Source organism: Schistocerca piceifrons, unplaced genomic scaffold, assembly GCF_021461385.2.
Source record: "Schistocerca piceifrons isolate TAMUIC-IGC-003096 unplaced genomic scaffold, iqSchPice1.1 HiC_scaffold_1684, whole genome shotgun sequence".
Lineage (NCBI taxonomy): Eukaryota > Metazoa > Arthropoda > Insecta > Orthoptera > Acrididae > Schistocerca > Schistocerca piceifrons.
The window spans coordinates 438498-464307 of record NW_025727550.1 but is presented as its reverse complement, the minus strand read 5'-3'; the positions used below and the strand labels follow the sequence as shown (position 1 = coordinate 464307).

Below are 25810 nucleotides of genomic sequence, written 5' to 3'. Positions count from 1 at the left end.
GGCAGATCTGTGGCAAGCTCTAAGCTGTGCAGGCGCTCCGTGGCCGAGCAGCAGGAGGAGAGATGCCTTCCTTGGTGGCAGCTCCCTGCAGAGTGCCGAAGACCAGAGTGGCCGCGCCGCCGTTGTCAGTGGATGACATGCAATTGTCGAGCCACGGAGAACACGTTGCTTTGCGATGTGCACCCGCCTCGTAGCAGAAAACGCGAACAGTGGCCCTGTGGCGCAACGGATAACGCGTCTGACTACGGATCAGAAGATTCCAGGTTCGAATCCTGGCAGGGTCGGCATTTCGTTAGTTGCGGGCGCGTAGCTAGGCAGTGCATTCGAATGTCTCCACCTTCGTGGAGTGCAATGTTAATCCTGAGCATCTCGCAGCTGCATCTCGAGACGATCGCGGTAAATATCGCTTCGTGCAAGCGTCAGTCGAGCAAAGTCGAGACAAGTCAAGCTGGCAGATGCTACGCAGTTAATTAAACGGTAGGCGACGCAGACAACGCTTTTCCAAGTGTCCCATGTCACGCACCGAAGAGCGCGCATCTGTCCGCACAGCAGAGTGGCGCAGTGGAAGCGTGCTGGGCCCATAACCCAGAGGTCCGTGGATCGAAACCACGCTCTGCTAAAATTATTCTTTTTCTTGGGTGCTTCGAGCTCGATCATTAATCCTGGGGTGCGCTGATTCAGCGTCGACGGCAAACCCTGTGAGTTGTGAAACGACGACGTCGTGTGCAGAATACGAGAAACACTTCCTAAGACGCAGACTTTCTTACGATTTTTTAGCAATTACATTCCTTGATCACAACGGTAATGCTTTTTCGGGCCACACGCGCAACCTTCGCGATATAAAAATCGCATCTCCCCGGCGGGGAATCGAACCCCGGTCTCCCGCGTGACAGGCGGGGATACTAACCACTATACTACCGAGGAACACGCAGTCCTTGTCTACAGTGCACGCACATTTATGGTTCTCATGTACGCGATACATCTCAAACCTAGCGTCCCGATGCTTCCATAGTCAGCTGCTACGAAATGAAAGTATGCCCCAGGTGAGGCTCGAACTCACAACCCCGGCATTGCTCACGGCTACTGCCTTATAAGTACCGTGCGCTAACCAATTGCGCCACTGGGGCTACAGCACAGTGCTTACAGTTAGCGGTATTCACTTTGATGCCAACCTGTTGTGGCTACAGACCCGTCATACGACCGTCACCTGCGGCCATACTGCGACGTTAGCACCTGTCTACGAATGCTTCATACGATTCTTGTTTTATATGCTACACTTACAAGCATGTCAACCGCTTGTCATCACCGAAAAAATGCAAAAAAACGGGCGCCTTGCATTCCGCTACCTGTCCATCAGCGACGGCAGATCTGTGGCAAGCTCTAAGCTGTGCAGGCGCTCCGTGGCCGAGCAGCAGGAGGAGAGATGCCTTCCTTGGTGGCAGCTCCCTGCAGAGTGCCGAAGACCAGAGTGGCCGCGCCGCCGTTGTCAGTGGATGACATGCAATTGTCGAGCCACGGAGAACACGTTGCTTTGCGATGTGCACCCGCCTCGTAGCAGAAAACGCGAACAGTGGCCCTGTGGCGCAACGGATAACGCGTCTGACTACGGATCAGAAGATTCCAGGTTCGAATCCTGGCAGGGTCGGCATTTCGTTAGTTGCGGGCGCGTAGCTAGGCAGTGCATTCGAATGTCTCCACCTTCGTGGAGTGCAATGTTAATCCTGAGCATCTCGCAGCTGCATCTCGAGACGATCGCGGTAAATATCGCTTCGTGCAAGCGTCAGCGTAGCGTCAGTCGAGCAAAGTCGAGACAAGTCAAGCTGGCAGATGCTACGCAGTTAATTAAACGGTAGGCGACGCAGACAACGCTTTTCCAAGTGTCCCATGTCACGCACCGAAGAGCGCGCATCTGTCCGCACAGCAGAGTGGCGCAGTGGAAGCGTGCTGGGCCCATAACCCAGAGGTCCGTGGATCGAAACCACGCTCTGCTAAAATTATTCTTTTTCTTGGGTGCTTCGAGCTCGATCATTAATCCTGGGGTGCGCTGATTCAGCGTCGACGGCAAACCCTGTGAGTTGTGAAACGACGACGTCGTGTGCAGAATACGAGAAACACTTCCTAAGACGCAGACTTTCTTACGATTTTTTAGCAATTACATTCCTTGATCACAACGGTAATGCTTTTTCGGGCCACACGCGCAACCTTCGCGATATAAAAATCGCATCTCCCCGGCGGGGAATCGAACCCCGGTCTCCCGCGTGACAGGCGGGGATACTAACCACTATACTACCGAGGAACACGCAGTCTTTGTCTACAGTGCACGCACATTTATGGTTCTCATGTACGCGATACATCTCAAACCTAGCGTCCCGATGCTTCCATAGTCAGCTGCTACGAAATGAAAGTATGCCCCAGGTGAGGCTCGAACTCACAACCCCGGCATTGCTCACGGCTACTGCCTTATAAGTACCGTGCGCTAACCAATTGCGCCACTGGGGCTACAGCACAGTGCTTACAGTTAGCGGTATTCACTTTGATGCCAACCTGTTGTGGCTACAGACCCGTCATACGACCGTCACCTGCGGCCATACTGCGACGTTAGCACCTGTCTACGAATGCTTCATACGATTCTTGTTTTATATGCTACACTTACAAGCATGTCAACCGCTTGTCATCACCGAAAAAATGCAAAAAAACGGGCGCCTTGCATTCCGCTACCTGTCCATCAGCGACGGCAGATCTGTGGCAAGCTCTAAGCTGTGCAGGCGCTCCGTGGCCGAGCAGCAGGAGGAGAGATGCCTTCCTTGGTGGCAGCTCCCTGCAGAGTGCCGAAGACCAGAGTGGCCGCGCCGCCGTTGTCAGTGGATGACATGCAATTGTCGAGCCACGGAGAACACGTTGCTTTGCGATGTGCACCCGCCTCGTAGCAGAAAACGCGAACAGTGGCCCTGTGGCGCAACGGATAACGCGTCTGACTACGGATCAGAAGATTCCAGGTTCGAATCCTGGCAGGGTCGGCATTTCGTTAGTTGCGGGCGCGTAGCTAGGCAGTGCATTCGAATGTCTCCACCTTCGTGGAGTGCAATGTTAATCCTGAGCATCTCGCAGCTGCATCTCGAGACGATCGCGGTAAATATCGCTTCGTGCAAGCGTCAGCGTAGCGTCAGTCGAGCAAAGTCGAGACAAGTCAAGCTGGCAGATGCTACGCAGTTAATTAAACGGTAGGCGACGCAGACAACGCTTTTCCAAGTGTCCCATGTCACGCACCGAAGAGCGCGCATCTGTCCGCACAGCAGAGTGGCGCAGTGGAAGCGTGCTGGGCCCATAACCCAGAGGTCCGTGGATCGAAACCACGCTCTGCTAAAATTATTCTTTTTCTTGGGTGCTTCGAGCTCGATCATTAATCCTGGGGTGCGCTGATTCAGCGTCGACGGCAAACCCTGTGAGTTGTGAAACGACGACGTCGTGTGCAGAATACGAGAAACACTTCCTAAGACGCAGACTTTCTTACGATTTTTTAGCAATTACATTCCTTGATCACAACGGTAATGCTTTTTCGGGCCACACGCGCAACCTTCGCGATATAAAAATCGCATCTCCCCGGCGGGGAATCGAACCCCGGTCTCCCGCGTGACAGGCGGGGATACTAACCACTATACTACCGAGGAACACGCAGTCCTTGTCTACAGTGCACGCACATTTATGGTTCTCATGTACGCGATACATCTCAAACCTAGCGTCCCGATGCTTCCATAGTCAGCTGCTACGAAATGAAAGTATGCCCCAGGTGAGGCTCGAACTCACAACCCCGGCATTGCTCACGGCTACTGCCTTATAAGTACCGTGCGCTAACCAATTGCGCCACTGGGGCTACAGCACAGTGCTTACAGTTAGCGGTATTCACTTTGATGCCAACCTGTTGTGGCTACAGACCCGTCATACGACCGTCACCTGCGGCCATACTGCGACGTTAGCACCTGTCTACGAATGCTTCATACGATTCTTGTTTTATATGCTACACTTACAAGCATGTCAACCGCTTGTCATCACCGAAAAAATGCAAAAAAACGGGCGCCTTGCATTCCGCTACCTGTCCATCAGCGACGGCAGATCTGTGGCAAGCTCTAAGCTGTGCAGGCGCTCCGTGGCCGAGCAGCAGGAGGAGAGATGCCTTCCTTGGTGGCAGCTCCCTGCAGAGTGCCGAAGACCAGAGTGGCCGCGCCGCCGTTGTCAGTGGATGACATGCAATTGTCGAGCCACGGAGAACACGTTGCTTTGCGATGTGCACCCGCCTCGTAGCAGAAAACGCGAACAGTGGCCCTGTGGCGCAACGGATAACGCGTCTGACTACGGATCAGAAGATTCCAGGTTCGAATCCTGGCAGGGTCGGCATTTCGTTAGTTGCGGGCGCGTAGCTAGGCAGTGCATTCGAATGTCTCCACCTTCGTGGAGTGCAATGTTAATCCTGAGCATCTCGCAGCTGCATCTCGAGACGATCGCGGTAAATATCGCTTCGTGCAAGCGTCAGCGTAGCGTCAGTCGAGCAAAGTCGAGACAAGTCAAGCTGGCAGATGCTACGCAGTTAATTAAACGGTAGGCGACGCAGACAACGCTTTTCCAAGTGTCCCATGTCACGCACCGAAGAGCGCGCATCTGTCCGCACAGCAGAGTGGCGCAGTGGAAGCGTGCTGGGCCCATAACCCAGAGGTCCGTGGATCGAAACCACGCTCTGCTAAAATTATTCTTTTTCTTGGGTGCTTCGAGCTCGATCATTAATCCTGGGGTGCGCTGATTCAGCGTCGACGGCAAACCCTGTGAGTTGTGAAACGACGACGTCGTGTGCAGAATACGAGAAACACTTCCTAAGACGCAGACTTTCTTACGATTTTTTAGCAATTACATTCCTTGATCACAACGGTAATGCTTTTTCGGGCCACACGCGCAACCTTCGCGATATAAAAATCGCATCTCCCCGGCGGGGAATCGAACCCCGGTCTCCCGCGTGACAGGCGGGGATACTAACCACTATACTACCGAGGAACACGCAGTCCTTGTCTACAGTGCACGCACATTTATGGTTCTCATGTACGCGATACATCTCAAACCTAGCGTCCCGATGCTTCCATAGTCAGCTGCTACGAAATGAAAGTATGCCCCAGGTGAGGCTCGAACTCACAACCCCGGCATTGCTCACGGCTACTGCCTTATAAGTACCGTGCGCTAACCAATTGCGCCACTGGGGCTACAGCACAGTGCTTACAGTTAGCGGTATTCACTTTGATGCCAACCTGTTGTGGCTACAGACCCGTCATACGACCGTCACCTGCGGCCATACTGCGACGTTAGCACCTGTCTACGAATGCTTCATACGATTCTTGTTTTATATGCTACACTTACAAGCATGTCAACCGCTTGTCATCACCGAAAAAATGCAAAAAAACGGGCGCCTTGCATTCCGCTACCTGTCCATCAGCGACGGCAGATCTGTGGCAAGCTCTAAGCTGTGCAGGCGCTCCGTGGCCGAGCAGCAGGAGGAGAGATGCCTTCCTTGGTGGCAGCTCCCTGCAGAGTGCCGAAGACCAGAGTGGCCGCGCCGCCGTTGTCAGTGGATGACATGCAATTGTCGAGCCACGGAGAACACGTTGCTTTGCGATGTGCACCCGCCTCGTAGCAGAAAACGCGAACAGTGGCCCTGTGGCGCAACGGATAACGCGTCTGACTACGGATCAGAAGATTCCAGGTTCGAATCCTGGCAGGGTCGGCATTTCGTTAGTTGCGGGCGCGTAGCTAGGCAGTGCATTCGAATGTCTCCACCTTCGTGGAGTGCAATGTTAATCCTGAGCATCTCGCAGCTGCATTCGAGACGATCGCGGTAAATATCGCTTCGTGCAAGCGTCAGTCGAGCAAAGTCGAGACAAGTCAAGCTGGCAGATGCTACGCAGTTAATTAAACGGTAGGCGACGCAGACAACGCTTTTCCAAGTGTCCCATGTCACGCACCGAAGAGCGCGCATCTGTCCGCACAGCAGAGTGGCGCAGTGGAAGCGTGCTGGGCCCATAACCCAGAGGTCCGTGGATCGAAACCACGCTCTGCTAAAATTATTCTTTTTCTTGGGTGCTTCGAGCTCGATCATTAATCCTGGGGTGCGCTGATTCAGCGTCGACGGCAAACCCTGTGAGTTGTGAAACGACGACGTCGTGTGCAGAATACGAGAAACACTTCCTAAGACGCAGACTTTCTTACGATTTTTTAGCAATTACATTCCTTGATCACAACGGTAATGCTTTTTCGGGCCACACGCGCAACCTTCGCGATATAAAAATCGCATCTCCCCGGCGGGGAATCGAACCCCGGTCTCCCGCGTGACAGGCGGGGATACTAACCACTATACTACCGAGGAACACGCAGTCTTTGTCTACAGTGCACGCACATTTATGGTTCTCATGTACGCGATACATCTCAAACCTAGCGTCCCGATGCTTCCATAGTCAGCTGCTACGAAATGAAAGTATGCCCCAGGTGAGGCTCGAACTCACAACCCCGGCATTGCTCACGGCTACTGCCTTATAAGTACCGTGCGCTAACCAATTGCGCCACTGGGGCTACAGCACAGTGCTTACAGTTAGCGGTATTCACTTTGATGCCAACCTGTTGTGGCTACAGACCCGTCATACGACCGTCACCTGCGGCCATACTGCGACGTTAGCACCTGTCTACGAATGCTTCATACGATTCTTGTTTTATATGCTACACTTACAAGCATGTCAACCGCTTGTCATCACCGAAAAAATGCAAAAAAACGGGCGCCTTGCATTCCGCTACCTGTCCATCAGCGACGGCAGATCTGTGGCAAGCTCTAAGCTGTGCAGGCGCTCCGTGGCCGAGCAGCAGGAGGAGAGATGCCTTCCTTGGTGGCAGCTCCCTGCAGAGTGCCGAAGACCAGAGTGGCCGCGCCGCCGTTGTCAGTGGATGACATGCAATTGTCGAGCCACGGAGAACACGTTGCTTTGCGATGTGCACCCGCCTCGTAGCAGAAAACGCGAACAGTGGCCCTGTGGCGCAACGGATAACGCGTCTGACTACGGATCAGAAGATTCCAGGTTCGAATCCTGGCAGGGTCGGCATTTCGTTAGTTGCGGGCGCGTAGCTAGGCAGTGCATTCGAATGTCTCCACCTTCGTGGAGTGCAATGTTAATCCTGAGCATCTCGCAGCTGCATCTCGAGACGATCGCGGTAAATATCGCTTCGTGCAAGCGTCAGTCGAGCAAAGTCGAGACAAGTCAAGCTGGCAGATGCTACGCAGTTAATTAAACGGTAGGCGACGCAGACAACGCTTTTCCAAGTGTCCCATGTCACGCACCGAAGAGCGCGCATCTGTCCGCACAGCAGAGTGGCGCAGTGGAAGCGTGCTGGGCCCATAACCCAGAGGTCCGTGGATCGAAACCACGCTCTGCTAAAATTATTCTTTTTCTTGGGTGCTTCGAGCTCGATCATTAATCCTGGGGTGCGCTGATTCAGCGTCGACGGCAAACCCTGTGAGTTGTGAAACGACGACGTCGTGTGCAGAATACGAGAAACACTTCCTAAGACGCAGACTTTCTTACGATTTTTTAGCAATTACATTCCTTGATCACAACGGTAATGCTTTTTCGGGCCACACGCGCAACCTTCGCGATATAAAAATCGCATCTCCCCGGCGGGGAATCGAACCCCGGTCTCCCGCGTGACAGGCGGGGATACTAACCACTATACTACCGAGGAACACGCAGTCCTTGTCTACAGTGCACGCACATTTATGGTTCTCATGTACGCGATACATCTCAAACCTAGCGTCCCGATGCTTCCATAGTCAGCTGCTACGAAATGAAAGTATGCCCCAGGTGAGGCTCGAACTCACAACCCCGGCATTGCTCACGGCTACTGCCTTATAAGTACCGTGCGCTAACCAATTGCGCCACTGGGGCTACAGCACAGTGCTTACAGTTAGCGGTATTCACTTTGATGCCAACCTGTTGTGGCTACAGACCCGTCATACGACCGTCACCTGCGGCCATACTGCGACGTTAGCACCTGTCTACGAATGCTTCATACGATTCTTGTTTTATATGCTACACTTACAAGCATGTCAACCGCTTGTCATCACCGAAAAAATGCAAAAAAACGGGCGCCTTGCATTCCGCTACCTGTCCATCAGCGACGGCAGATCTGTGGCAAGCTCTAAGCTGTGCAGGCGCTCCGTGGCCGAGCAGCAGGAGGAGAGATGCCTTCCTTGGTGGCAGCTCCCTGCAGAGTGCCGAAGACCAGAGTGGCCGCGCCGCCGTTGTCAGTGGATGACATGCAATTGTCGAGCCACGGAGAACACGTTGCTTTGCGATGTGCACCCGCCTCGTAGCAGAAAACGCGAACAGTGGCCCTGTGGCGCAACGGATAACGCGTCTGACTACGGATCAGAAGATTCCAGGTTCGAATCCTGGCAGGGTCGGCATTTCGTTAGTTGCGGGCGCGTAGCTAGGCAGTGCATTCGAATGTCTCCACCTTCGTGGAGTGCAATGTTAATCCTGAGCATCTCGCAGCTGCATCTCGAGACGATCGCGGTAAATATCGCTTCGTGCAAGCGTCAGCGTAGCGTCAGTCGAGCAAAGTCGAGACAAGTCAAGCTGGCAGATGCTACGCAGTTAATTAAACGGTAGGCGACGCAGACAACGCTTTTCCAAGTGTCCCATGTCACGCACCGAAGAGCGCGCATCTGTCCGCACAGCAGAGTGGCGCAGTGGAAGCGTGCTGGGCCCATAACCCAGAGGTCCGTGGATCGAAACCACGCTCTGCTAAAATTATTCTTTTTCTTGGGTGCTTCGAGCTCGATCATTAATCCTGGGGTGCGCTGATTCAGCGTCGACGGCAAACCCTGTGAGTTGTGAAACGACGACGTCGTGTGCAGAATACGAGAAACACTTCCTAAGACGCAGACTTTCTTACGATTTTTTAGCAATTACATTCCTTGATCACAACGGTAATGCTTTTTCGGGCCACACGCGCAACCTTCGCGATATAAAAATCGCATCTCCCCGGCGGGGAATCGAACCCCGGTCTCCCGCGTGACAGGCGGGGATACTAACCACTATACTACCGAGGAACACGCAGTCTTTGTCTACAGTGCACGCACATTTATGGTTCTCATGTACGCGATACATCTCAAACCTAGCGTCCCGATGCTTCCATAGTCAGCTGCTACGAAATGAAAGTATGCCCCAGGTGAGGCTCGAACTCACAACCCCGGCATTGCTCACGGCTACTGCCTTATAAGTACCGTGCGCTAACCAATTGCGCCACTGGGGCTACAGCACAGTGCTTACAGTTAGCGGTATTCACTTTGATGCCAACCTGTTGTGGCTACAGACCCGTCATACGACCGTCACCTGCGGCCATACTGCGACGTTAGCACCTGTCTACGAATGCTTCATACGATTCTTGTTTTATATGCTACACTTACAAGCATGTCAACCGCTTGTCATCACCGAAAAAATGCAAAAAAACGGGCGCCTTGCATTCCGCTACCTGTCCATCAGCGACGGCAGATCTGTGGCAAGCTCTAAGCTGTGCAGGCGCTCCGTGGCCGAGCAGCAGGAGGAGAGATGCCTTCCTTGGTGGCAGCTCCCTGCAGAGTGCCGAAGACCAGAGTGGCCGCGCCGCCGTTGTCAGTGGATGACATGCAATTGTCGAGCCACGGAGAACACGTTGCTTTGCGATGTGCACCCGCCTCGTAGCAGAAAACGCGAACAGTGGCCCTGTGGCGCAACGGATAACGCGTCTGACTACGGATCAGAAGATTCCAGGTTCGAATCCTGGCAGGGTCGGCATTTCGTTAGTTGCGGGCGCGTAGCTAGGCAGTGCATTCGAATGTCTCCACCTTCGTGGAGTGCAATGTTAATCCTGAGCATCTCGCAGCTGCATCTCGAGACGATCGCGGTAAATATCGCTTCGTGCAAGCGTCAGTCGAGCAAAGTCGAGACAAGTCAAGCTGGCAGATGCTACGCAGTTAATTAAACGGTAGGCGACGCAGACAACGCTTTTCCAAGTGTCCCATGTCACGCACCGAAGAGCGCGCATCTGTCCGCACAGCAGAGTGGCGCAGTGGAAGCGTGCTGGGCCCATAACCCAGAGGTCCGTGGATCGAAACCACGCTCTGCTAAAATTATTCTTTTTCTTGGGTGCTTCGAGCTCGATCATTAATCCTGGGGTGCGCTGATTCAGCGTCGACGGCAAACCCTGTGAGTTGTGAAACGACGACGTCGTGTGCAGAATACGAGAAACACTTCCTAAGACGCAGACTTTCTTACGATTTTTTAGCAATTACATTCCTTGATCACAACGGTAATGCTTTTTCGGGCCACACGCGCAACCTTCGCGATATAAAAATCGCATCTCCCCGGCGGGGAATCGAACCCCGGTCTCCCGCGTGACAGGCGGGGATACTAACCACTATACTACCGAGGAACACGCAGTCCTTGTCTACAGTGCACGCACATTTATGGTTCTCATGTACGCGATACATCTCAAACCTAGCGTCCCGATGCTTCCATAGTCAGCTGCTACGAAATGAAAGTATGCCCCAGGTGAGGCTCGAACTCACAACCCCGGCATTGCTCACGGCTACTGCCTTATAAGTACCGTGCGCTAACCAATTGCGCCACTGGGGCTACAGCACAGTGCTTACAGTTAGCGGTATTCACTTTGATGCCAACCTGTTGTGGCTACAGACCCGTCATACGACCGTCACCTGCGGCCATACTGCGACGTTAGCACCTGTCTACGAATGCTTCATACGATTCTTGTTTTATATGCTACACTTACAAGCATGTCAACCGCTTGTCATCACCGAAAAAATGCAAAAAAACGGGCGCCTTGCATTCCGCTACCTGTCCATCAGCGACGGCAGATCTGTGGCAAGCTCTAAGCTGTGCAGGCGCTCCGTGGCCGAGCAGCAGGAGGAGAGATGCCTTCCTTGGTGGCAGCTCCCTGCAGAGTGCCGAAGACCAGAGTGGCCGCGCCGCCGTTGTCAGTGGATGACATGCAATTGTCGAGCCACGGAGAACACGTTGCTTTGCGATGTGCACCCGCCTCGTAGCAGAAAACGCGAACAGTGGCCCTGTGGCGCAACGGATAACGCGTCTGACTACGGATCAGAAGATTCCAGGTTCGAATCCTGGCAGGGTCGGCATTTCGTTAGTTGCGGGCGCGTAGCTAGGCAGTGCATTCGAATGTCTCCACCTTCGTGGAGTGCAATGTTAATCCTGAGCATCTCGCAGCTGCATCTCGAGACGATCGCGGTAAATATCGCTTCGTGCAAGCGTCAGCGTAGCGTCAGTCGAGCAAAGTCGAGACAAGTCAAGCTGGCAGATGCTACGCAGTTAATTAAACGGTAGGCGACGCAGACAACGCTTTTCCAAGTGTCCCATGTCACGCACCGAAGAGCGCGCATCTGTCCGCACAGCAGAGTGGCGCAGTGGAAGCGTGCTGGGCCCATAACCCAGAGGTCCGTGGATCGAAACCACGCTCTGCTAAAATTATTCTTTTTCTTGGGTGCTTCGAGCTCGATCATTAATCCTGGGGTGCGCTGATTCAGCGTCGACGGCAAACCCTGTGAGTTGTGAAACGACGACGTCGTGTGCAGAATACGAGAAACACTTCCTAAGACGCAGACTTTCTTACGATTTTTTAGCAATTACATTCCTTGATCACAACGGTAATGCTTTTTCGGGCCACACGCGCAACCTTCGCGATATAAAAATCGCATATCCCCGGCGGGGAATCGAACCCCGGTCTCCCGCGTGACAGGCGGGGATACTAACCACTATACTACCGAGGAACACGCAGTCTTTGTCTACAGTGCACGCACATTTATGGTTCTCATGTACGCGATACATCTCAAACCTAGCGTCCCGATGCTTCCATAGTCAGCTGCTACGAAATGAAAGTATGCCCCAGGTGAGGCTCGAACTCACAACCCCGGCATTGCTCACGGCTACTGCCTTATAAGTACCGTGCGCTAACCAATTGCGCCACTGGGGCTACAGCACAGTGCTTACAGTTAGCGGTATTCACTTTGATGCCAACCTGTTGTGGCTACAGACCCGTCATACGACCGTCACCTGCGGCCATACTGCGACGTTAGCACCTGTCTACGAATGCTTCATACGATTCTTGTTTTATATGCTACACTTACAAGCATGTCAACCGCTTGTCATCACCGAAAAAATGCAAAAAAACGGGCGCCTTGCATTCCGCTACCTGTCCATCAGCGACGGCAGATCTGTGGCAAGCTCTAAGCTGTGCAGGCGCTCCGTGGCCGAGCAGCAGGAGGAGAGATGCCTTCCTTGGTGGCAGCTCCCTGCAGAGTGCCGAAGACCAGAGTGGCCGCGCCGCCGTTGTCAGTGGATGACATGCAATTGTCGAGCCACGGAGAACACGTTGCTTTGCGATGTGCACCCGCCTCGTAGCAGAAAACGCGAACAGTGGCCCTGTGGCGCAACGGATAACGCGTCTGACTACGGATCAGAAGATTCCAGGTTCGAATCCTGGCAGGGTCGGCATTTCGTTAGTTGCGGGCGCGTAGCTAGGCAGTGCATTCGAATGTCTCCACCTTCGTGGAGTGCAATGTTAATCCTGAGCATCTCGCAGCTGCATCTCGAGACGATCGCGGTAAATATCGCTTCGTGCAAGCGTCAGTCGAGCAAAGTCGAGACAAGTCAAGCTGGCAGATGCTACGCAGTTAATTAAACGGTAGGCGACGCAGACAACGCTTTTCCAAGTGTCCCATGTCACGCACCGAAGAGCGCGCATCTGTCCGCACAGCAGAGTGGCGCAGTGGAAGCGTGCTGGGCCCATAACCCAGAGGTCCGTGGATCGAAACCACGCTCTGCTAAAATTATTCTTTTTCTTGGGTGCTTCGAGCTCGATCATTAATCCTGGGGTGCGCTGATTCAGCGTCGACGGCAAACCCTGTGAGTTGTGAAACGACGACGTCGTGTGCAGAATACGAGAAACACTTCCTAAGACGCAGACTTTCTTACGATTTTTTAGCAATTACATTCCTTGATCACAACGGTAATGCTTTTTCGGGCCACACGCGCAACCTTCGCGATATAAAAATCGCATCTCCCCGGCGGGGAATCGAACCCCGGTCTCCCGCGTGACAGGCGGGGATACTAACCACTATACTACCGAGGAACACGCAGTCTTTGTCTACAGTGCACGCACATTTATGGTTCTCATGTACGCGATACATCTCAAACCTAGCGTCCCGATGCTTCCATAGTCAGCTGCTACGAAATGAAAGTATGCCCCAGGTGAGGCTCGAACTCACAACCCCGGCATTGCTCACGGCTACTGCCTTATAAGTACCGTGCGCTAACCAATTGCGCCACTGGGGCTACAGCACAGTGCTTACAGTTAGCGGTATTCACTTTGATGCCAACCTGTTGTGGCTACAGACCCGTCATACGACCGTCACCTGCGGCCATACTGCGACGTTAGCACCTGTCTACGAATGCTTCATACGATTCTTGTTTTATATGCTACACTTACAAGCATGTCAACCGCTTGTCATCACCGAAAAAATGCAAAAAAACGGGCGCCTTGCATTCCGCTACCTGTCCATCAGCGACGGCAGATCTGTGGCAAGCTCTAAGCTGTGCAGGCGCTCCGTGGCCGAGCAGCAGGAGGAGAGATGCCTTCCTTGGTGGCAGCTCCCTGCAGAGTGCCGAAGACCAGAGTGGCCGCGCCGCCGTTGTCAGTGGATGACATGCAATTGTCGAGCCACGGAGAACACGTTGCTTTGCGATGTGCACCCGCCTCGTAGCAGAAAACGCGAACAGTGGCCCTGTGGCGCAACGGATAACGCGTCTGACTACGGATCAGAAGATTCCAGGTTCGAATCCTGGCAGGGTCGGCATTTCGTTAGTTGCGGGCGCGTAGCTAGGCAGTGCATTCGAATGTCTCCACCTTCGTGGAGTGCAATGTTAATCCTGAGCATCTCGCAGCTGCATCTCGAGACGATCGCGGTAAATATCGCTTCGTGCAAGCGTCAGCGTAGCGTCAGTCGAGCAAAGTCGAGACAAGTCAAGCTGGCAGATGCTACGCAGTTAATTAAACGGTAGGCGACGCAGACAACGCTTTTCCAAGTGTCCCATGTCACGCACCGAAGAGCGCGCATCTGTCCGCACAGCAGAGTGGCGCAGTGGAAGCGTGCTGGGCCCATAACCCAGAGGTCCGTGGATCGAAACCACGCTCTGCTAAAATTATTCTTTTTCTTGGGTGCTTCGAGCTCGATCATTAATCCTGGGGTGCGCTGATTCAGCGTCGACGGCAAACCCTGTGAGTTGTGAAACGACGACGTCGTGTGCAGAATACGAGAAACACTTCCTAAGACGCAGACTTTCTTACGATTTTTTAGCAATTACATTCCTTGATCACAACGGTAATGCTTTTTCGGGCCACACGCGCAACCTTCGCGATATAAAAATCGCATCTCCCCGGCGGGGAATCGAACCCCGGTCTCCCGCGTGACAGGCGGGGATACTAACCACTATACTACCGAGGAACACGCAGTCCTTGTCTACAGTGCACGCACATTTATTGTTCTCATGTACGCGATACATCTCAAACCTAGCGTCCCGATGCTTCCATAGTCAGCTGCTACGAAATGAAAGTATGCCCCAGGTGAGGCTCGAACTCACAACCCCGGCATTGCTCACGGCTACTGCCTTATAAGTACCGTGCGCTAACCAATTGCGCCACTGGGGCTACAGCACAGTGCTTACAGTTAGCGGTATTCACTTTGATGCCAACCTGTTGTGGCTACAGACCCGTCATACGACCGTCACCTGCGGCCATACTGCGACGTTAGCACCTGTCTACGAATGCTTCATACGATTCTTGTTTTATATGCTACACTTACAAGCATGTCACCGCTTGTCATCACCGAAAAAATGCAAAAAAACGGGCGCCTTGCATTCCGCTACCTGTCCATCAGCGACGGCAGATCTGTGGCAAGCTCTAAGCTGTGCAGGCGCTCCGTGGCCGAGCAGCAGGAGGAGAGATGCCTTCCTTGGTGGCAGCTCCCTGCAGAGTGCCGAAGACCAGAGTGGCCGCGCCGCCGTTGTCAGTGGATGACATGCAATTGTCGAGCCACGGAGAACACGTTGCTTTGCGATGTGCACCCGCCTCGTAGCAGAAAACGCGAACAGTGGCCCTGTGGCGCAACGGATAACGCGTCTGACTACGGATCAGAAGATTCCAGGTTCGAATCCTGGCAGGGTCGGCATTTTGTTAGTTGCGGGCGCGTAGCTAGGCAGTGCATTCGAATGTCTCCACCTTCGTGGAGTGCAATGTTAATCCTGAGCATCTCGCAGCTGCATCTCGAGACGATCGCGGTAAATATCGCGTCGTGCAAGCGTCAGCGTAGCGTCAGTCGAGCAAAGTCGAGACAAGTCAAGCTGGCAGACGCTACGCAGTTAATTAAACGGTAGGCGACGCAGACAACGCTTTTCCAAGTGTCCTATGTCACGCACCGAAGAGCTCGCATCTGTCCGCACAGCAGAGTGGCGCAGTGGAAGCGTGCTGGGCCCATAACCCAGAGGTCCGTGGATCGAAACCACGCTCTGCTAAAATTATTCTTTTTCTTGGGTGCTTCGAGCTCGATCATTAATCCTGGGGTGCGCTGATTCAGCGTCGACGGCAAACCCTGTGAGTTGTGAAACGACGACGTCGTGTGCAGAATACGAGAAACAGTTCCTAAGACGCAGACTTTCTTACGATTTTTTAGCAATTACATTCCTTGATCACAACGGTAATGCTTTTTCGGGCCACACGCGCAACCTTCGAGATATAAAAATCGCATCTCCCCGGCGGGGAATCGAACCCCGGTCTCCCGCGTGACAGGAGGGGATACTAACCACTATACTATCGAGGAACACGCAGTCCTTGTCTACAGTGCATGCACATTTATGGTTCTCATGTACGCGATACATCTCAAACCTAGCGTCCCGATGCTTCCATAGTCAGCTGCTACGAAATAAAAGTATGCCCCAGGTGAGGCTCGAACTCACAACCCCGGCATTGCTCACGGCTACTGCCTTATAAGTACCGTGCGCTAACCAATTGCGCCACTGGGGCTACAGCACAGTGCTTACAGTTAGCGGTATTCACTTTGATGCCAACCTGTTGTGGCTACAGACCCGTCATACGACCGTCACCTGCGGCCATACTGCGACGTTAGCACCTGTCTACGAATGCTTCATACGATTCTTGTTTTATATGCTACACTTACAAGCATGTCAACCGCTTGTCATCACCGAAAAAATGCAAAAAAACGGGCGCCTTGCATTCCGCTACCTGTCCATCAGCGACGGCAGATCTGTGGCAAGCTCTAAGCTGTGCAGGCGCTCCGTGGCCGAGCAGCAGGAGGAGAGATGCCTTCCTTGGTGGCAGCTCCCTGCAGAGTGCCGAAGACCAGAGTGGCCGCGCCGCCGTTGTCAGTGGATGACATGCAATTGTCGAGCCACGGAGAACACGTTGCTTTGCGATGTGCACCCGCCTCGTAGCAGAAAACGCGAACAGTGGCCCTGTGGCGCAACGGATAACGCGTCTGACTACGGATCAGAAGATTCCAGGTTCGAATCCTGGCAGGGTCGGCATTTTGTTAGTTGCGGGCGCGTAGCTAGGCAGTGCATTCGAATGTCTCCACCTTCGTGGAGTGCAATGTTAATCCTGAGCATCTCGCAGCTGCATCTCGAGACGATCGCGGTAAATATCGCTTCGTGCAAGCGTCAGTCGAGCAAAGTCGAGACAAGTCAAGCTGGCAGATGCTACGCAGTTAATTAAACGGTAGGCGACGCAGACAACGCTTTTCCAAGTGTCCCATGTCACGCACAGAAGAGCGCGCATCTGTCCGCACAGCAGAGTGGCGCAGTGGAAGCGTGCTGGGCCCATAACCCAGAGGTCCGTGGATCGAAACCACGCTCTGCTAAAATTATTCTTTTTCTTGGGTGCTTCGAGCTCGATCATTAATCCTGGGGTGCGCTGATTCAGCGTCGACGGCAAACCCTGTGAGTTGTGAAACGACGACGTCGTGTGCAGAATACGAGAAACACTTCCTAAGACGCAGACTTTCTTACGATTTTTTAGCAATTACATTCCTTGATCACAACGGTAATGCTTTTTCGGGCCACACGCGCAACCTTCGAGATATAAAAATCGCATCTCCCCGGCGGGGAATCGAACCCCGGTCTCCCGCGTGACAGGAGGGGATACTAACCACTATACTATCGAGGAACACGCAGTCCTTGTCTACAGTGCATGCACATTTATGGTTCTCATGTACGCGATACATCTCAAACCTAGCGTCCCGATGCTTCCATAGTCAGCTGCTACGAAATAAAAGTATGCCCCAGGTGAGGCTCGAACTCACAACCCCGGCATTGCTCACGGCTACTGCCTTATAAGTACCGTGCGCTAACCAATTGCGCCACTGGGGCTACAGCACAGTGCTTACAGTTAGCGGTATTCGCTTTGCTGCCAACCTGTTGTGGCTACAGACCCGTCATACGACCGTCACCTGCGGCCATACTGCGACGTTAGCACCTGTCTACGAATGCTTCATACGATTCTTGTTTTATATGCTACACTTACAAGCATGTCAACCGCTTGTCATCACCGAAAAAATGCAAAAAAACGGGCGCCTTGCATTCCGCTACCTGTCCATCAGCGACGGCAGATCTGTGGCAAGCTCTAAGCTGTGCAGGCGCTCCGTGGCCGAGCAGCAGGAGGAGAGATGCCTTCCTTGGTGGCAGCTCCCTGCAGAGTGCCGAAGACCAGAGTGGCCGCGCCGCCGTTGTCAGTGGATGACATGCAATTGTCGAGCCACGGAGAACACGTTGCTTTGCGATGTGCACCCGCCTCGTAGCAGAAAACGCGAACAGTGGCCCTGTGGCGCAACGGATAACGCGTCTGACTACGGATCAGAAGATTCCAGGTTCGAATCCTGGCAGGGTCGGCATTTTGTTAGTTGCGGGCGCGTAGCTAGGCAGTGCATTCGAATGTCTCCACCTTCGTGGAGTGCAATGTTAATCCTGAGCATCTCGCAGCTGCATCTCGAGACGATCGCGGTAAATATCGCTTCGTGCAAGCGTCAGTCGAGCAAAGTCGAGACAAGTCAAGCTGGCAGATGCTACGCAGTTAATTAAACGGTAGGCGACGCAGACAACGCTTTTCCAAGTGTCCCATGTCACGCACCGAAGAGCGCGCATCTGTCCGCACAGCAGAGTGGCGCAGTGGAAGCGTGCTGGGCCCATAACCCAGAGGTCCGTGGATCGAAACCACGCTCTGCTAAAATTATTCTTTTTCTTGGGTGCTTCGAGCTCGATCATTAATCCTGGGGTGCGCTGATTCAGCGTCGACGGCAAACCCTGTGAGTTGTGAAACGACGACGTCGTGTGCAGAATACGAGAAACACTTCCTAAGACGCAGACTTTCTTACGATTTTTTAGCAATTACATTCCTTGATCACAACGGTAATGCTTTTTCGGGCCACACGCGCAACCTTCGCGATATAAAAATCGCATCTCCCCGGCGGGGAATCGAACCCCGGTCTCCCGCGTGACAGGCGGGGATACTAACCACTATACTATCGAGGAACACGCAGTCCTTGTCTACAGTGCACGCACATTTATGGTTCTCATGTACGCGATACATCTCAAACCTAGCGTCCCGATGCTTCCATAGTCAGCTGCTACGAAATAAAAGTATGCCCCAGGTGAGGCTCGAACTCACAACCCCGGCATTGCTCACGGCTACTGCCTTATAAGTACCGTGCGCTAACCAATTGCGCCACTGGGGCTACAGCACAGTGCTTACAGTTAGCGGTATTCACTTTGATGCCAACCTGTTGTGGCTACAGACCCGTCATACGACCGTCACCTGCGGCCATACTGCGACGTTAGCACCTGTCTACGAATGCTTCATACGATTCTTGTTTTATATGCTACACTTACAAGCATGTCAACCGCTTGTCATCACCGAAAAAATGCAAAAAAACGGGCGCCTTGCATTCCGCTACCTGTCCATCAGCGACGGCAGATCTGTGGCAAGCTCTAAGCTGTGCAGGCGCTCCGTGGCCGAGCAGCAGGAGGAGAGATGCCTTCCTTGGTGGCAGCTCCCTGCAGAGTGCCGAAGACCAGAGTGGCCGCGCCGCCGTTGTCAGTGGATGACATGCAATTGTCGAGCCACGGAGAACACGTTGCTTTGCGATGTGCACCCGCCTCGTAGCAGAAAACGCGAACAGTGGCCCTGTGGCGCAACGGATAACGCGTCTGACTACGGATCAGAAGATTCCAGGTTCGAATCCTGGCAGGGTCGGCATTTTGTTAGTTGCGGGCGCGTAGCTAGGCAGTGCATTCGAATGTCTCCACCTTCGTGGAGTGCAATGTTAATCCTGAGCATCTCGCAGCTGCATCTCGAGACGATCGCGGTAAATATCGCTTCGTGCAAGCGTCAGTCGAGCAAAGTCGAGACAAGTCAAGCTGGCAGATGCTACGCAGTTAATTAAACGGTAGGCGACGCAGACAACGCTTTTCCAAGTGTCCCATGTCACGCACCGAAGAGCGCGCATCTGTCCGCACAGCAGAGTGGCGCAGTGGAAGCGTGCTGGGCCCATAACCCAGAGGTCCGTGGATCGAAACCACGCTCTGCTAAAATTATTCTTTTTCTTGGGTGCTTCGAGCTCGATCATTAATCCTGGGGTGCGCTGATTCAGCGTCGACGGCAAACCCTGTGAGTTGTGAAACGACGACGTCGTGTGCAGAATACGAGAAACACTTCCTAAGACGCAGACTTTCTTACGATTTTTTAGCAATTACATTCCTTGATCACAACGGTAATGCTTTTTCGGGCCACACGCGCAACCTTCGCGATATAAAAATCGCATCTCCCCGGCGGGGAATCGAACCCCGGTCTCCCGCGTGACAGGCGGGGATACTAACCACTATACTACTTTTTTTTTTATATATATATTTATAACTAGTCACACGCCTTAACCACTTTTTTTTTCTTCCTTGTTCTCTTTGATTTACCGTTTGTTTCTGTTTCTTAGTTTATTTCTTTTGTTTTCATTGTGCGAGAGTTAGGCCTGCGGAAGCAAAGTGGGCACCTGTACAAGGGCGTCGTACTATCCCCTACTGTCTCTGTTCTTGGTCTCTCGGTTGTTGTTCTTGTGCGCCCTAAATGTCCACGAAAACTTCAGTCCTGGCGTAGAGAAGAAAACATACATAAAGGCGGCAAATCCAGAAGCAGTATAAAAGAAAATGGCTCACACAGGTGACCTTAGCCAACACCCTCTCTTTCAAATGTCAGGCTAAGCATATTGGCAAAATCATCTCGGAGGCCTGGCAATCGCAAGCGCTGCCAGTAAGCAGTAAGCATGTACTGCCGAAACGCTAGGTGTCCATCCTCTTCATGACAACTGTTGACAAAATGTACGAAATGGCCAATCAACCACATGACGGTATGGAGCTTCGTTCGCGGAAAAAAGGAAGAATCGGGCCGGACGATGATGTCAATAGTATAAGCGGCTTCAGCAGACCTAGTGACAAAAGCAAGTTGTTTCCTGAGCCAACGCCAATTAGCAAGGTGCCCACAGCAGGTGAATCGATGTTCAAGGGTATCCAGGAGACCACACCGAGTACAGGTGTCCGTGTCAGAAAGACCAATACGGTGCAGTCGTACATTGGTGGGAACCAAATTATTTATTACCCTATACCACGTGGACGCCACGGCCATAGAGTGGATCGGCAGACTAACATTCTTCCAGACGTTTCTCCAGGACACAGATGGAGACGCCAGTTCTATTGGATTGGGACCGGCCAGCCCCTGCCAGCGGGCAATCAAGCCCTTGGTCGTTGGCACCGGTCGCCGCAAGAAGACGTCACCGAGGTAACTCACCGCAATGTAAAATTCCCGAATGTGTTTCAACTTAAAATTTAGGCGTCCGACATCGACAGGTGGAGCAAGGCTCGCCGGACTCACAACAGTAAAAAGCCTGGATGTAATTGAAGTCACTTCTTGCGTAACAATTAGAGTCGTTCGGCGGACGTACAAAGCAGACGCCTTGCGAGTAATGTCAGAGAGGCCCAAGCCTCCGGAGAGACGCGGTTTCGTCATTACCTCGTAACGTAACTTGAATAGATGGCCCTTCCATATAAACCTGCTAGACAATTGGCGCAACCTTTTCGCCACCAACATGGGAAGTGGGAACAGCTGAGCAACATAATAAGCTTTACATAGAACGTAGGTGTCTAAAATTCTGACTTTTTGCAAAATGGTAGCAGAGCGCTGCTCATGGACCATCAGAGCCCCCTGTATCTTCTCGGTGACAGATTTCCAATTGAGAGCCGCCATTTTTAGAGGACACCGATCAATGATAATCCCCAAGGACGTATGGCGATCGACAAAAGTGGCCCAAGGGACATCCGCATCGCGAAATCCTCGAATATCAAGGAACTTACATTTACCCTGATTGAGACGCGCTCCAGAGACACGACAGTATGCATCAACTGCCCCTTTCAACAACGGGATATCATCACGTTGACGGAGGAGAACAACGACATCATCCGCATAGGCCTTAACAGAGAGCTTCCCACCAGAGAGGGACATACCCTGAAGCTTGAGAGCAATAGTCCGAAGCAGCGGTTCCAGGGACAATACGAATAAAGACATAGAGAGCGGACTACCCTGAGGCACTCCGCGGCGGATAGCAATGGGCGGCGTCAGCTGCCCATTGACTGACACCCGAGCTGTTATCCCCCTATACAAATTGCCAAGAACACCACGTGATGAAGCGTTAAAACCTATTGTACCTAAAACACGATCTAAAAACACATGACTGACGTGATCAAAAGCCTTATAAAAATCAAGGAAGGCAAAGGCACAGTGTACGTTTGTAACCGCCGCAACCGAGACAACATCCCGATATTCGGCTACTGGTGTCAGAATAGATCTATCATGAAAACAACATTGATGTGCACCAATCACACCCCGAAGCAGAGAAGACAACCGGCTATTGAGCGCTCTAGCAGCTGTCTTATAGTCAAAATTCAGCAATGTGAGCGGACGAAGATTGGCAGCAGATAAACGACCAGAGGACTTCGGGATTAAAACAATTTTCCCTACTTTAAAATCGGCAGGCACATCCATCCCTCTGACAATCTCATTTAAAATCTGCGTAAAAATGCCACCCAAAAGAGGCCAAAAACGGAGATAAAATTCTTTAGGCAGGCCGTCTGGACCCGGCGATTTACTGGACGGAGAGCGAGCAATAAAATCGAAAACATCATCTACCAGGAACTCCCGGAGAAATTCGCCGTTCGCGTCAGGCGTGATCGTCGCAGTTAGATCCCCAAAGACATCATCCGAAAGAGACGCACCAGAATCATCGGCAGAATATAGACTAGTGTAATACTGATGAAGAGCACGAACCATTTCCTCCTGTGCAATAAGCTGTCGCCCATCATCCACCGTAAGAGAAGAGATGAAGGAGCGACGACGACGAGTCTGATGCCGTAGCAGGTGGTACAAGGATGTCACTTCACCTTCAACAAGAGAGTGAGGTTTCGACTTAACTCGCAGACCATCCATCTGTCGTCGTTTAAGGCTCAAGAGCTTGGCTTTAATACGACGAACATCATGGATCCGCAGAGGAGAGGTACCCGCCGCGTCATACAGTTCACGCAGGACAGAGTAGTAATATTCATATGTGTTCTTAAAATCACGCGCCCTTGCAGCACAGTAAAAAAATCAAAGTCTGACGAATCTTGTGCTTGGCAAACGCAATCCACCAAACCAGCAAGGAGGGGTAACGCGGGACAGAGCGAAGACATCGCTCCCACACGCCACTTATAACATCATCTATAGCACTGTCGGCAAGGTGGGAAACATTTAACATCCACTGGGAACGATAAAGTTTTGCAGGTTGGTGACTAAGATTTACAGTTGCAGTAAAAGCACAACGGTCAGAAAAACTAGTAGGAATAACATCGACAGAAAGAATTTTATCACATAAAAAATCAGATAAATAGAATCTGTCGAGTCTACTGCATGAGGACGCGGTAAAAAACGTATATTTCACCAGGGTTGAATATTTGTGTTCCCATACATCACGCAGATGCATCGTACGAACTAAGTCATGTAAATCACGGCAATAATTAAAATTGGGGGACTGGGCTTCAGGGCGTAAAACACAATTAAAATCGCCTCCGAGCAGGAGACTCCGAGGACTCTGGCGCAAAAGATAAATAAGCTCTTCTTTATAAAAGCGCGATCGAGCCACAGTGTGACCCGAACCAGAGGGGGCATACAAAACAACGAGGCGGAGATCAAAAAGACGACAACCAATCCCACGGCCAGAGTCAAGGAATTCAATGTCAGTAATAGGAATGCCCTCTCGAAAGAGAAGAGCAGTTCCTGTTGAATATTCCGGCGCGACATTAAAAACAGTTTGAAATCCAGGTAGAGAGAGATCAGAAAACAACACTTCCTGCAAAAACACTACGTCCGCACAGGCGTCGTAAATAAACTGCCGCAAAGAGGTAATGCGAACGTCGGACTCAATACGGTTAACATTTAAGGTAAGAAAGGTGTATGCTTGAACCATAGAGAGAAAAGCGAGAAAACAAATCACCTACACCGACGCACCAGCGTCACAGTCCATAGCAGGGGTGACGGAGGCATCCGAGGGAGGGGGACTGCTACCCCGTTCCGCGGATCCCTTACGTTTCGGTTTTTTACGAACAGCATTAACGTTCGGCTGAACGCGTAACTTGCGTCGGCTGACGGGCAAGGAAGCTTCAGCCGCCGGTGACGTAGGAGGGTCAAGTTCTGTATCCGACACCACCCGCGCCGGTCCACATGCGGGATCCGGGGTCGCGGGGGAAACATCCGACAAAACGGAATGGTCAACACCTGCACTAGCTTCCGGCAAACATGGACTGCACGGAGGCGAAACGTGAGCAGGAAGGTCCGAGGCCGCAGAGTTGGAAGGAAGCGGAGCAGCTCCGCTGGCAGAGGTATGGGGCAGCGAAGCAGGAAGTTGTCGCGGCTCCACTTGTTGTGACATCGAAGTCGGTTCGGAAGACGGCGCCAACAGGCCCGACCGACGACCCGACTCGAGAGAAGCTGCGTCGGAGGCCGGAGGGGCGCCAGCAGCCGCCACCGGAACCGCTACCTCAGGAGGGCAGGGAGCAGCTACAGTACACGGTGGCTCCGAGGATGCCGGTCGCTCGGACTGGGGCATCTCAGGGAGATCCTCATCCGTACTATTTCCATCGTGTGGGCGACGCCTCTTATTATTCAAAAGTGGCACACCCACCTGAGGGACAGACGGAACAACATCAGATTTAGCACGCAAAGGAGGAAATTCTGTGTCAGGGGTGCGCAAAACCTGTGGCGGGGCGCTACTACCACTGGACTGTGCTACACCAAGAGCAGAACCACCTGCAACGAGGTCAGCGACCGTTAACTTGCGACGCTGTTCGAGAGAATTTTTTAAAACAAAAACTCTCCGCGGACAGTCGGTACGCACGTGACCACTTTCATTGCACAAAAAACAGGTGCCAACCTGGCCACTATATGTTACATGGACACGATATCCACCGATCTGCAGGTGAGATGGAATATTCTGCTTAACGTGCATTTCGACTGAACGAATACCACTGTAACATTGCAGGCGATGTTGGCTTGACCAGCGTTCAAGGCGAATGCTCTTTACATCACCATACTTCTGTAGACCCTCCGTAAGATAGACATTATCCACCTCCGGTGGAAGGTTGTAAACACGAACATTGGTATACGTGATGGAAGCATTGGAAAGCAGCACGGTACTTACAGAATCATCCCGATGCCGATAGAGAACTTGATGACCATATTTAGAAAGAATTTTATCAACCTGAAGTGGGTCCATAAACTTAACAAAGAAAACATACAGTTCGGTATCAAAATAAGCAGTGTGCACCTGATCCGAATGAACACCAAAGGTATCTACCAACCAATCATGAATCTCAAGAGAACTAGGTTGCACATGGCGGGTTGACTTGTCAAAAGCAAAACTAACTGTAGCCTGACGAGGAATAACCTGGGACGACATGTTCAAAATATGCGGTCGAAACCGCTACACAAAAAACACTGAAATAAGGACAGAAAGTAACACAAGGTACGAAACAACAACGGAGAAACACTCACAGAAGTTGCAACACAACACGTAAACAAAAACGATAGTCCACTATACGTAACGCTACGGCGGAGCGGAAGACTAGGCACGTCCACACTGCACGGCGTCTAAAGCGGAACTAAATTTTCACTCGATGCCACTGGGGCTACAGCAGGGTGCTTTCAGTTAGCGGTATTCGCTTTGCTGCCAACCTGTTGTGGCTACAGATACATCATACGACCGTCACCTGCGGCCATACTGCGACTTTAGCACCCGTCTACGGATGCTTCATACGATTCTTGTTTCATATGCTACACTTACAAGCATATCAGCCGCTTGTCATCACCGAAAAATTGCAGAAAACGCGCGCCTTGCCGTCTGCTACCTATCCAACGGCGAGGGCAGATGTGTGGCAAGCTCTAAGCTATGCAGGCGCACCATGGCCGACCAGCTAGAGGAGAGATGCCTTCCTTGGCAGCTCCCTGCAGAGTGCGGAAGACCGGAGTGGCCGCGCCGCCGTTGTCAGTGGACGACATGCAGTTGGCGAGCCACCGAGAA

The 25810-nt window shown here is 52.4% G+C and overlaps 41 non-coding genes across 41 annotated transcripts; 15 read left to right on the top strand and 26 right to left on the bottom strand.

Moving 5' to 3' along the window:
- The first annotated feature begins 211 nt into the window (after window positions 1–211).
- Window positions 212–284, top strand: Trnar-acg. Its single transcript has one exon. It is a non-coding gene; the product is annotated as a tRNA-Arg (tRNA).
- Window positions 285–852: 568 nt separating this feature from the next.
- Trnad-guc lies at window positions 853–924 on the bottom strand. Its single transcript has one exon. It is a non-coding gene; the product is annotated as a tRNA-Asp (tRNA).
- Window positions 925–1035: 111 nt separating this feature from the next.
- On the bottom strand, window positions 1036–1127 carry Trnai-uau. Its single transcript is given in 2 exon segments — window positions 1036–1071; window positions 1090–1127. It is a non-coding gene; the product is annotated as a tRNA-Ile (tRNA).
- A 445-nt stretch (window positions 1128–1572) lies between these two features.
- Window positions 1573–1645, top strand: Trnar-acg. The gene has a single exon. It is a non-coding gene; the product is annotated as a tRNA-Arg (tRNA).
- Window positions 1646–2224: 579 nt separating this feature from the next.
- Window positions 2225–2296, bottom strand: Trnad-guc. Its single transcript has one exon. It is a non-coding gene; the product is annotated as a tRNA-Asp (tRNA).
- Window positions 2297–2407: 111 nt separating this feature from the next.
- Window positions 2408–2499, bottom strand: Trnai-uau. The gene is given in 2 exon segments: window positions 2408–2443; window positions 2462–2499. It is a non-coding gene; the product is annotated as a tRNA-Ile (tRNA).
- Window positions 2500–2944: 445 nt separating this feature from the next.
- Window positions 2945–3017, top strand: Trnar-acg. Its single transcript has one exon. It is a non-coding gene; the product is annotated as a tRNA-Arg (tRNA).
- Window positions 3018–3596: 579 nt separating this feature from the next.
- Trnad-guc lies at window positions 3597–3668 on the bottom strand. The gene has a single exon. It is a non-coding gene; the product is annotated as a tRNA-Asp (tRNA).
- Window positions 3669–3779: 111 nt separating this feature from the next.
- Trnai-uau lies at window positions 3780–3871 on the bottom strand. The gene is given in 2 exon segments: window positions 3780–3815; window positions 3834–3871. It is a non-coding gene; the product is annotated as a tRNA-Ile (tRNA).
- A 445-nt stretch (window positions 3872–4316) lies between these two features.
- Window positions 4317–4389, top strand: Trnar-acg. The gene has a single exon. It is a non-coding gene; the product is annotated as a tRNA-Arg (tRNA).
- Window positions 4390–4968: 579 nt separating this feature from the next.
- On the bottom strand, window positions 4969–5040 carry Trnad-guc. Its single transcript has one exon. It is a non-coding gene; the product is annotated as a tRNA-Asp (tRNA).
- Window positions 5041–5151: 111 nt separating this feature from the next.
- Trnai-uau lies at window positions 5152–5243 on the bottom strand. Its single transcript is given in 2 exon segments — window positions 5152–5187; window positions 5206–5243. It is a non-coding gene; the product is annotated as a tRNA-Ile (tRNA).
- Window positions 5244–5688: 445 nt separating this feature from the next.
- Window positions 5689–5761, top strand: Trnar-acg. The gene has a single exon. It is a non-coding gene; the product is annotated as a tRNA-Arg (tRNA).
- A 567-nt stretch (window positions 5762–6328) lies between these two features.
- Trnad-guc lies at window positions 6329–6400 on the bottom strand. Its single transcript has one exon. It is a non-coding gene; the product is annotated as a tRNA-Asp (tRNA).
- Window positions 6401–6511: 111 nt separating this feature from the next.
- Window positions 6512–6603, bottom strand: Trnai-uau. The gene is given in 2 exon segments: window positions 6512–6547; window positions 6566–6603. It is a non-coding gene; the product is annotated as a tRNA-Ile (tRNA).
- Window positions 6604–7048: 445 nt separating this feature from the next.
- On the top strand, window positions 7049–7121 carry Trnar-acg. Its single transcript has one exon. It is a non-coding gene; the product is annotated as a tRNA-Arg (tRNA).
- Window positions 7122–7689: 568 nt separating this feature from the next.
- Trnad-guc lies at window positions 7690–7761 on the bottom strand. Its single transcript has one exon. It is a non-coding gene; the product is annotated as a tRNA-Asp (tRNA).
- Window positions 7762–7872: 111 nt separating this feature from the next.
- Window positions 7873–7964, bottom strand: Trnai-uau. Its single transcript is given in 2 exon segments — window positions 7873–7908; window positions 7927–7964. It is a non-coding gene; the product is annotated as a tRNA-Ile (tRNA).
- A 445-nt stretch (window positions 7965–8409) lies between these two features.
- Trnar-acg lies at window positions 8410–8482 on the top strand. Its single transcript has one exon. It is a non-coding gene; the product is annotated as a tRNA-Arg (tRNA).
- Window positions 8483–9061: 579 nt separating this feature from the next.
- Trnad-guc lies at window positions 9062–9133 on the bottom strand. The gene has a single exon. It is a non-coding gene; the product is annotated as a tRNA-Asp (tRNA).
- Window positions 9134–9244: 111 nt separating this feature from the next.
- Trnai-uau lies at window positions 9245–9336 on the bottom strand. The gene is given in 2 exon segments: window positions 9245–9280; window positions 9299–9336. It is a non-coding gene; the product is annotated as a tRNA-Ile (tRNA).
- A 445-nt stretch (window positions 9337–9781) lies between these two features.
- On the top strand, window positions 9782–9854 carry Trnar-acg. The gene has a single exon. It is a non-coding gene; the product is annotated as a tRNA-Arg (tRNA).
- A 568-nt stretch (window positions 9855–10422) lies between these two features.
- On the bottom strand, window positions 10423–10494 carry Trnad-guc. The gene has a single exon. It is a non-coding gene; the product is annotated as a tRNA-Asp (tRNA).
- Window positions 10495–10605: 111 nt separating this feature from the next.
- Window positions 10606–10697, bottom strand: Trnai-uau. Its single transcript is given in 2 exon segments — window positions 10606–10641; window positions 10660–10697. It is a non-coding gene; the product is annotated as a tRNA-Ile (tRNA).
- A 445-nt stretch (window positions 10698–11142) lies between these two features.
- Window positions 11143–11215, top strand: Trnar-acg. The gene has a single exon. It is a non-coding gene; the product is annotated as a tRNA-Arg (tRNA).
- Window positions 11216–11794: 579 nt separating this feature from the next.
- Trnad-guc lies at window positions 11795–11866 on the bottom strand. Its single transcript has one exon. It is a non-coding gene; the product is annotated as a tRNA-Asp (tRNA).
- A 111-nt stretch (window positions 11867–11977) lies between these two features.
- Trnai-uau lies at window positions 11978–12069 on the bottom strand. Its single transcript is given in 2 exon segments — window positions 11978–12013; window positions 12032–12069. It is a non-coding gene; the product is annotated as a tRNA-Ile (tRNA).
- Window positions 12070–12514: 445 nt separating this feature from the next.
- On the top strand, window positions 12515–12587 carry Trnar-acg. The gene has a single exon. It is a non-coding gene; the product is annotated as a tRNA-Arg (tRNA).
- Window positions 12588–13155: 568 nt separating this feature from the next.
- Trnad-guc lies at window positions 13156–13227 on the bottom strand. Its single transcript has one exon. It is a non-coding gene; the product is annotated as a tRNA-Asp (tRNA).
- Window positions 13228–13338: 111 nt separating this feature from the next.
- On the bottom strand, window positions 13339–13430 carry Trnai-uau. Its single transcript is given in 2 exon segments — window positions 13339–13374; window positions 13393–13430. It is a non-coding gene; the product is annotated as a tRNA-Ile (tRNA).
- A 445-nt stretch (window positions 13431–13875) lies between these two features.
- Trnar-acg lies at window positions 13876–13948 on the top strand. The gene has a single exon. It is a non-coding gene; the product is annotated as a tRNA-Arg (tRNA).
- A 579-nt stretch (window positions 13949–14527) lies between these two features.
- On the bottom strand, window positions 14528–14599 carry Trnad-guc. Its single transcript has one exon. It is a non-coding gene; the product is annotated as a tRNA-Asp (tRNA).
- Window positions 14600–14710: 111 nt separating this feature from the next.
- Trnai-uau lies at window positions 14711–14802 on the bottom strand. The gene is given in 2 exon segments: window positions 14711–14746; window positions 14765–14802. It is a non-coding gene; the product is annotated as a tRNA-Ile (tRNA).
- A 444-nt stretch (window positions 14803–15246) lies between these two features.
- Trnar-acg lies at window positions 15247–15319 on the top strand. Its single transcript has one exon. It is a non-coding gene; the product is annotated as a tRNA-Arg (tRNA).
- Window positions 15320–16081: 762 nt separating this feature from the next.
- On the bottom strand, window positions 16082–16173 carry Trnai-uau. Its single transcript is given in 2 exon segments — window positions 16082–16117; window positions 16136–16173. It is a non-coding gene; the product is annotated as a tRNA-Ile (tRNA).
- Window positions 16174–16618: 445 nt separating this feature from the next.
- Window positions 16619–16691, top strand: Trnar-acg. The gene has a single exon. It is a non-coding gene; the product is annotated as a tRNA-Arg (tRNA).
- A 751-nt stretch (window positions 16692–17442) lies between these two features.
- Trnai-uau lies at window positions 17443–17534 on the bottom strand. Its single transcript is given in 2 exon segments — window positions 17443–17478; window positions 17497–17534. It is a non-coding gene; the product is annotated as a tRNA-Ile (tRNA).
- A 445-nt stretch (window positions 17535–17979) lies between these two features.
- On the top strand, window positions 17980–18052 carry Trnar-acg. Its single transcript has one exon. It is a non-coding gene; the product is annotated as a tRNA-Arg (tRNA).
- A 568-nt stretch (window positions 18053–18620) lies between these two features.
- Trnad-guc lies at window positions 18621–18692 on the bottom strand. The gene has a single exon. It is a non-coding gene; the product is annotated as a tRNA-Asp (tRNA).
- A 111-nt stretch (window positions 18693–18803) lies between these two features.
- Trnai-uau lies at window positions 18804–18895 on the bottom strand. The gene is given in 2 exon segments: window positions 18804–18839; window positions 18858–18895. It is a non-coding gene; the product is annotated as a tRNA-Ile (tRNA).
- A 445-nt stretch (window positions 18896–19340) lies between these two features.
- Trnar-acg lies at window positions 19341–19413 on the top strand. Its single transcript has one exon. It is a non-coding gene; the product is annotated as a tRNA-Arg (tRNA).
- Window positions 19414–25810: the final 6397 nt, after the last annotated feature.